The following is an 8029-nucleotide window of genomic DNA, read 5'->3' as shown; positions in this document are numbered from 1 at the left end:
TCCAATCGGGGAGAAAAAAGAAAAAATAAGTATAACCCGTAAAAACAAAGTTTTTCACTCTAAATCCTTTATATGCGTGGCGGCTAGAGTCCTCTCGTCCTCTGGCTTGAGATGGCTGCCACCTATGGGTCAGATGATTGTCTGCAGTATTAAACAATTGGTAATTAAATATTTAATTTGTTTTCCCTAAACAGTGTAAAATTTTGGAATTTTTTTTCACGAACATTAATTGTCACACACAACGAGTCTGTGTGCAAAATGTCAGCTCGATTGGATCACGGGAAGTGGGTTAAAAAACGACCGAAAGATTTGCACGGTCCTAAGCAAGCAAGCAAGTGAACTTAATATAAAGGATTTAATAAATCCGATGATCTTCGAAGCTCTTTTTCGCAGATGTCCAGTAGGGGGCACTGGGGTCATTAAGTTAAACAACAAAAACTAACAATATTAAAACCTCTTCTTGGTTCTTTCGGTAAAGTCATCACGTAGAAGGGAAATAACAAAATAATAAAATAAAACATAACAAAATACAATTCTCACGACGTTTCGGCCACAACGCAAGCAGCCGTCCTCAGGTGAAGAACAGCGCTGTCGGAAAGACAGCGTCTGATTAGTAGTGCAGAGTCTTGAAAAACATAAATTAAGTGAAAAAAACGCCACTTTTTAAATCCTTTATATTAAGTTCACTTGCTTGCGCGCTTACGACCGTGCAAATCTTTCGGTCGTTTTTTAACCCACTTCCCGTGATCCAATCGAGCTGACATTTTGCACACAGACTCGTTGTGCGTGACAATTAATGTTCGTGAAAAAATGTTTCCAAAATTTTCCACTTTTTAGGAAAATTTTTTTTTCATATTTAATTAAAATACCAATGTGATAAAAATGAAACTCTTACTCAAGAAAAACAGAAATGAATAATAAAATAAAACCAAGGCCACGCATATAAAGGATTTATAGTGAAAAACTTTGTTTTTACGGGTTAATTTTTTTCAAATTTTCTTGCTGTGGATTTCACACCTGATGATGATTGCTTGTGTTGCAGTCGAAACGTCGTGAGAATTTTTTTTATATTTTTATAATTTTATTATTTCCCATCTGCGTGACTTTACCGAAAGAACCAAGAATAAGAATATAAAGAAAGTGTTGAGAGTTGTTTTATTTTACGATTCGGATGCCAGTTACCCCCCTCGACTGGACCAGGTGAACGCAACCGGAAGTCGCGTGACGAGGACGGGTGAACTTACCGGACGTGACGTAGCAACGACCGACAGTAACCCTCGCCAACGGGTGAACTTACCGGACGTGACGCAGCAACGACCGACAGTAACACTCCCCATCGGGTGAACTTACCGGACGTGACGCACAAACGACCGTTAGTAACACCCGCCAACGGTTGAACTTACCGGACGTGACGCAACAACGACCGACAGTAGCCGAACCAACGAGTGAACTAACCGGACGTGACGCAACAACGACCGTTAGTAACACCCCCCCCCCCCCAACGGTTGAACTTACCGGACGTGACGCAACAACGCCCGACAGTAACCCCCCCCAACGGTTGAACTTACCGGACGTGACGCAGCAACGCCCGATAGTAACCCCCCCCACCTACTCCCCCCCAATTTTCCCGCGAACTCACAAACCGGACGTGACGTCAGCGTGCCCGACGGTAACCCGAAGCCGCATTCCACACTGTGACCACGTGACCTACGGCCGGACGTGACGTCACCGCGGCAAAGGTTTCCCCCCCCACCCCTCCCCACGTGTAACGGGAGCCGCGGGGGGACAAAGCGGGGAGAGAGAAACGCGTTTCGCTCTGCAGGTCGCTGTCCAAGGTAAGGCACGATGCGTGAAAATTTGCGTGAAGCTACCAAACAAAACCGATACGACACCACGCTCTTGACCGAGTCATTCACTTCGTAACATCAACAACAAACTAACAACAATAAACAACAACCCTACACACATTTACATTCATCACCGGCAGTTGTTCAGTGCGTGCGTGCTCTTGAAATGCTAAGAAGTCGTCTCGTTTTCTCTCTCTCTGTGTGTGTCTGCATCATCATCGTCATCATCATTGTTGTAGTCATTAGCTTCGGGCACTATGCCCCGGCTACTGCCTTCGATCGTGGCGTTGATGAATACGTTCCGTTAATTCGGTTGAACGCACACGCACACACACACACGCTTGCTTACTTGCTTCTGACCTTCGCTGAAACACGGCCGGGTTTTTTTTTTCTTTCAAATTTGTGTGTTTCTCTCTCGGATGGCGATCGAGGTTGCCAGCGTCAATCGCTCACGTTTGTTTTTACGAATTTGCGTCGCACGAAGACCGCGAACGATGAGGTCGGCCCGTGTGTCCGTGGGAAGCCGCGAGTGTTTAACAAAGTCCATTCAAGCGCATCGTGTAAATAACATATCTATATTCGCTTTAGAGTCAACGGAATATTTAATCGATATTCCACCACCAAATCAGCTGGCTACCACGCAAATGATTAATTGGGCGAGCATAACTGTTACCGGTTTAGATCTGTGGAGGGGAGGGGAGAGAGAAAAAAAAAATCTGTTCTGGTCTTCCCCTAGGTCTACTCGGCCTCAAATGTGTGTGAAAAAGATCAGCTGCTGGGGAGACAAAGGCGGCCGGGCGTCGTTGATGTGCACAGCGAAGTCTGGGCTTGCGTTGAATAGGTGACCCATTCGTCCAGACGATCACACGGGCTACTTATTATTGATGTGCATCGTGTAAATAACATATCTATATTCGCTTTAGAGTCAACGGAATATTTAATCGATATTCCACCACCAAATCAGCTGGCTACCACGCAAATGATTAATTGGGCGCGCATAACTGTTACCGGTTTAGATCTGGGGAGAGGGGAGGGGAGAGAAAAAAAAAATCTGTTCTGGTCTTCCCCTAGGTCTACTCGGCCTCAAATGTGTGTGAAAAAGATCAGCTGCTGGGGAGACAAAGGCGGCCGGGCGTCGTTGATGTGCACAGCGAAGTCTGGGCTTGCGTTGAATAGGTGACCCATTCGTCCAGACGATCACACGGGCTACTTATTATTGATGTGCATCGTGTAAATAACATATCTATATTCGCTTTAGAGTCAACGGAATATGTAATCGATTTTCAACCACCAAATCAGCTGGCTACCACGCAAATGATTAATTGGGCGCGCATAACTGTTACCGGTTTAGATCTGGGGAGGGGAGAGAGAGAAAAAAAAATCTGTTCTGGTCTTCCCCTAGGTCTACTCGGCCTCAAATGTGTGTGAAAAAGAATCAGCTGCTGGGGAGACAAAGGCGGCCGGGCGTCGTTGATGTGCACAGCGAAGTCTGGGCTTGCGTTGAATAGGTGACCCATTCGTCCAGACGATCACACGGGCTACTTATTATTGATGTGCATCGTGCAAATAACATATTTGTATCCGTTTAGAGTCAACGGAATATTTAATCGATTTTCAATCACCAAATCAGCTGGCTACCACGCAAATGATTAATTGGGCGCGCATTACTGTGACCGGTTTAGATCTGGGGAGGGGAGAGGAGAGATGGAAAAAAATCTGTTCTGGTCTTCCCCTAGGTCTACTCGGCCTCATGCGTGTGTGTGTGCGTGTGAAAAAGAATCAGCTGCTGGGGAGACAAAGGCGGCCGGGCGTTGTTGATGTGCACAGCGAAGTCAAGGCTTGCGTTGAATAGGTGACCCATTCGTCCAGACGATCACACGGGCTACTTATTATTGATGTGCATCGTGTAAATAACATATTTGTATTCGTTTAGAGTCATCGGAATATTTAATCGATTTTTCACCACCAAATCAGCTGGCTACCACGCAAATGATTAATTGGGCGCGCATAACTGTTACCGGTTTAGATCTGGGGAGAGGGGAGGGGAGAGAGAGAGAGAAAAAAAAATCTGTTCTGGTCTTCCCCTAGGTCTACTCGGCCTCAAATGTGTGTGAAAAATAATTAGCTGTTGGGGAGACAAAGGCGGCCGGGCGTCGTTGATGTGCACAGCGAAGTCAAGGCTTGCGTTTAATAGGTGACCCATTCCTCCAGACAATCACACGGGCTACTTATTAACGACATCGGGATTGAGTGTAGTTTGGATAATCAGATTAGGCAAATCGTTATCGTGTGCACTGATTGAGTTTCAGTTCTTGAGCAGGCTTGCTTGCGAGCCGCGTCATTAATTAGCCGTCTTCTTGGTTCTTTCGGTAAATTCATCACGTAGAATGGAAATAATAAAATAATAAAAATAAAACATAATAACATTTCGATTTAAAGCTTTCGTGACTGCAGGGATTCATCTTCTTGGTTCTTTCGGTAAAGTCACGTAGAAGGGAAATAATAAAATAATAAAAATACAAATAAATAAAATAATTCTCACGACGTTTCGGCCACAACGCAAGCAGCCGTCCTCAGGTGAAGAACAGGTCTGTCGGGGAGACAGCGTCTGGAGGAGAGTCAGACTCTGTCTTCCCGACAGACCTGTTCTTCACCTGAGGACGGCTGTTTGCGTTGTGGCCGAAACGTCGTGAGAATTATTTGATAATGTTTTATTATTTTATTATTTCCCTTCTACGTGACTCTACCGAAAGAACCAAGAAGATGAATCCCTGTAGTCACGAAAGCTTTACATCGAAATTTAATTAGCCGTCGTTTATTTTACCGTGGGATGATTGGAGAGGCATCCGAGCTTAACCCAGACGCGGTTGCCTTACGCACGGGACAGACCCAGGTGGTGCCGTGGGTTGACTGCTGTGCCAGGCTAGGTGCATGAGGTCACGGGAAAGACCCAGGTGGTGCCGTGGGTTGACTGCTGTGCCAGGCTAGGTGCATGAGGTCACGGGACAGACCCAGGTGGTGCCGTGGGTTGACTGCTGTGCCAGGCTAGGTGCATGAGGTCACGGGACAGACCCAGGTGGTGCCGTGGGTTGACTGCTGTGCCAGGCTAGGTGCATGAGGTCACGGGACAGACCCAGGTGGTGCTGTGGGTTGACTGCTGTGCCAGGCTAGGTGCAGGAGGAGGTCACGGGACAGACCCAGGTGGTGCTGTGGGTTGACTGCTATGCCAGGCTAGGTGCATGAGGTCACGGGACAGACCCAGGTGGTGCTGTGGGTTGACTGCTGTGCCAGGCTAGGTGCATCAGGTCACGGGACAGACCCAGGTGGTGCTGTGGGTTGACTGCTGTGCCAGGCTAGGTGCAGGAGGAGGTCACGGGACAGACCCAGGTGGTGCTGTGGGTTGACTGCTGTGCCAGGCTAGGTGCAGGAGGAAGTCACGGGATAGACCCAGGTGGTGCCATGGGTTGACTGCTGTGCCAGGCTAGGTGCAGGAGGAGGTCACGGGACAGACCCAGGTGGTGCCATGGGTTGACTGCTGTGCCAGGCTAGGTGCAGGAGGAGTTCACGGGACAGACACAGGTGGTGCCATGGGTTGACTGCTGTGCCAGGCTAGGTACATGAGGTCACGGGACAGAGCCAGGTGGTACCGTGGGTTGACTGCTGTGCCAGGCTTGGTGCATGAGGTCACAGGACAGACCCAGGTGGTGCCGTGGGTTGACTGCTGTGCCAGGCTAGGTGCATGAGGTCACGGGACAGACCCAGATAGTGCCATGGGTTGACTGCTTTGCCAGGCTAGGTGCAGGAGGAGGTCACGGGACAGACCCAGAAGGTGCCATGGGTTGACTGCTGTGCCAGGCTAGGTTCAGGAGGAGGTCACGGGACAGACCCAGGTGGTGCTGTGGGTTGACTGCTGTGCCAGGCTAGGTGCATGAGGTCACGGGACAGACTCAGGTAGTGCTGTGGGTTGACTGCTGTGCTGGGCTAGGTGCATGAGGTCACGGGACAGACCCAGGTGGTGCTGTGGGTTGACTGCTGTGCCAGGCTAGGTGCATGAGGTCACGGGACAGACCCAGGTGGTGCTGTGGGTTGACTGCTGTGTCAGGCTAGGTGCAGGAGGAGGTCACGGGACAGACTCAGGTGGTGCCATGGGTTGACTGCTGTGCCAGGCTAGGTGCAGGAGGTCATGGGACAGACCCAGGTGGTGCCATGGGTTGACTGCTGTGCCAGGCTAGGTGCAGGAGGAGGTCACGGGACAGGCCCAGGTGGTGCCATGGGCTGGCTGCTGTGCCAGGCTAGGTGCAGGTCACGGCACAGACTCATGTGATGCCATGGGTTGGCTGCCTTACGCACCTGCGCGAACGATGGCACCACGGACATCGTGCACGCAGTGCTGGATGAAGCTCGTGCAGGGCCTGTCGCATTTGATGTTATGAAGGGGCCCAAATTTTTTTTTTGAACACGTAAATATTAAAAGACAAATTGTTAACTTGCATAGTGAAGTGATTGTAGTTTTTCATTTGCTATACGGCCAGATAATAGGACAACTCGCTAACCTTAAACACCAACGTTGAAGGCGGTATAGTACTATAGTAATAGAGCAAGTGCAGAATCACTGAACCGGAATTGATAGCTTGAAAGCATTTAGCGTGGGGCCCCTGAACGTGCGGAGCACGGAGCTGCTACATATGTAGCAGCTACTACACATGTGTACACGTGTAGCTGCTACTACACATGTGTAGTAGCAGCTACACATGTAGCAGCTACTACACGTGCAGCTACTATACGTGTAGCAGCTACTAAACGTGTAGCAGCTACTACACGTGTAGCAGCTACTACACGTGCAGCAGCTACTACACGTGCAGCAGCTACTACACGTGCAGCAGCTACTACACGTGCAGCAGCTACTACACGTGCAGCAGCTACTACACGTGCAGCAGCTACTACACGTGCAGCAGCTACTACACGTGCAGCAGCTACTACACGTGCAGCTACTACAAATGCAGCTACTACACATGCAGCTACTACACATGCAGCTACTACACATGCAGCTACTACACATGTAGCCACTACACGTGCAGCTACTTTTGCTACTGGGATAATCGGGCACTGCGTGCACGTGATGATAATTCAAAATAACGCGGCCAGGGTGATGGGTGATCCAGCAGCTACTGATTGGTCAGACGCCTCCTTATTACTCTACTGGCGCTACTGCCGTGGTTTACTGTCCCCGTGAATGTCATTGATTAACGCCAATTGCTCTCCCACGGCGGTCTCCGTATTGCTCTTCTATCGCTGCTGCTTCTACTACGACTGTTATCGATGGACTCCACTCATTGATTGCTCTGCCCGTGTTGAGGGCTCGGTCAACCACCACACTCATCGCTCACCCACTCACTCACCCACTCACACACTCACCCATCTACTCACTCACCCAGCCACTCACACGCCTACTCACACACTCACCCATCTACTCACTCACCCAACCACTCGCCCATCTACTCACTAACCCAACCACTCACTCACTCGCCTACTCGCACACTCACCCATATACTCATTCACCCAACCACTCACTCACTCGCCTACTCACACACTCACCCATCTACTCACTCACTGAACCACTTACTCACTCGCCTACCCACACACTCATCCATCCACTCACTCACCCAGCCAGTCACTCACCTACTCACACACTCACCCATCTACTCACTCACCCAGCCAGTCACTCGCCTACCCACACACTGACCCATCTACTCACTCACCCAGCCACTCACTCGCCTACTCACACTCTCACCCATCTACTCACTCACCCAACCACTCGCCCATCTACTCACTCACCCAACCACTCACTCACTCGCCTACCCACACACTCACCCATCTACTCACTGACCCAACCACTCACTCACTCGCCTACCCACACATTCACTCGTCTACCCACACACTCACTCGCCTACTCACTCGCCTACCCACACACTCACCCATCTACTCACTCACTCAACCACTCACTCACTCACCCAACCACTCACTCACCTACTCACCCACTCACACACTCACCCATCTACTCACTCACCCAGCCAGTCACTCGCCTACCCACACACTGACCCATCTACTCACTCACCCAGCCACTCACTCGCCTACACACACACTCACCCATCTGCTCCCTCACCCAACCACTCGCCCATCTA

Source organism: Lethenteron reissneri, chromosome 57 (assembly GCF_015708825.2).
Source record: "Lethenteron reissneri isolate LAM-NWPU_2019-01 chromosome 57, ASM1570882v1, whole genome shotgun sequence".
NCBI classification, from domain to species: Eukaryota; Metazoa; Chordata; class Hyperoartia; order Petromyzontiformes; family Petromyzontidae; genus Lethenteron; species Lethenteron reissneri.
Note: the sequence above shows the minus strand (reverse complement) of the source record.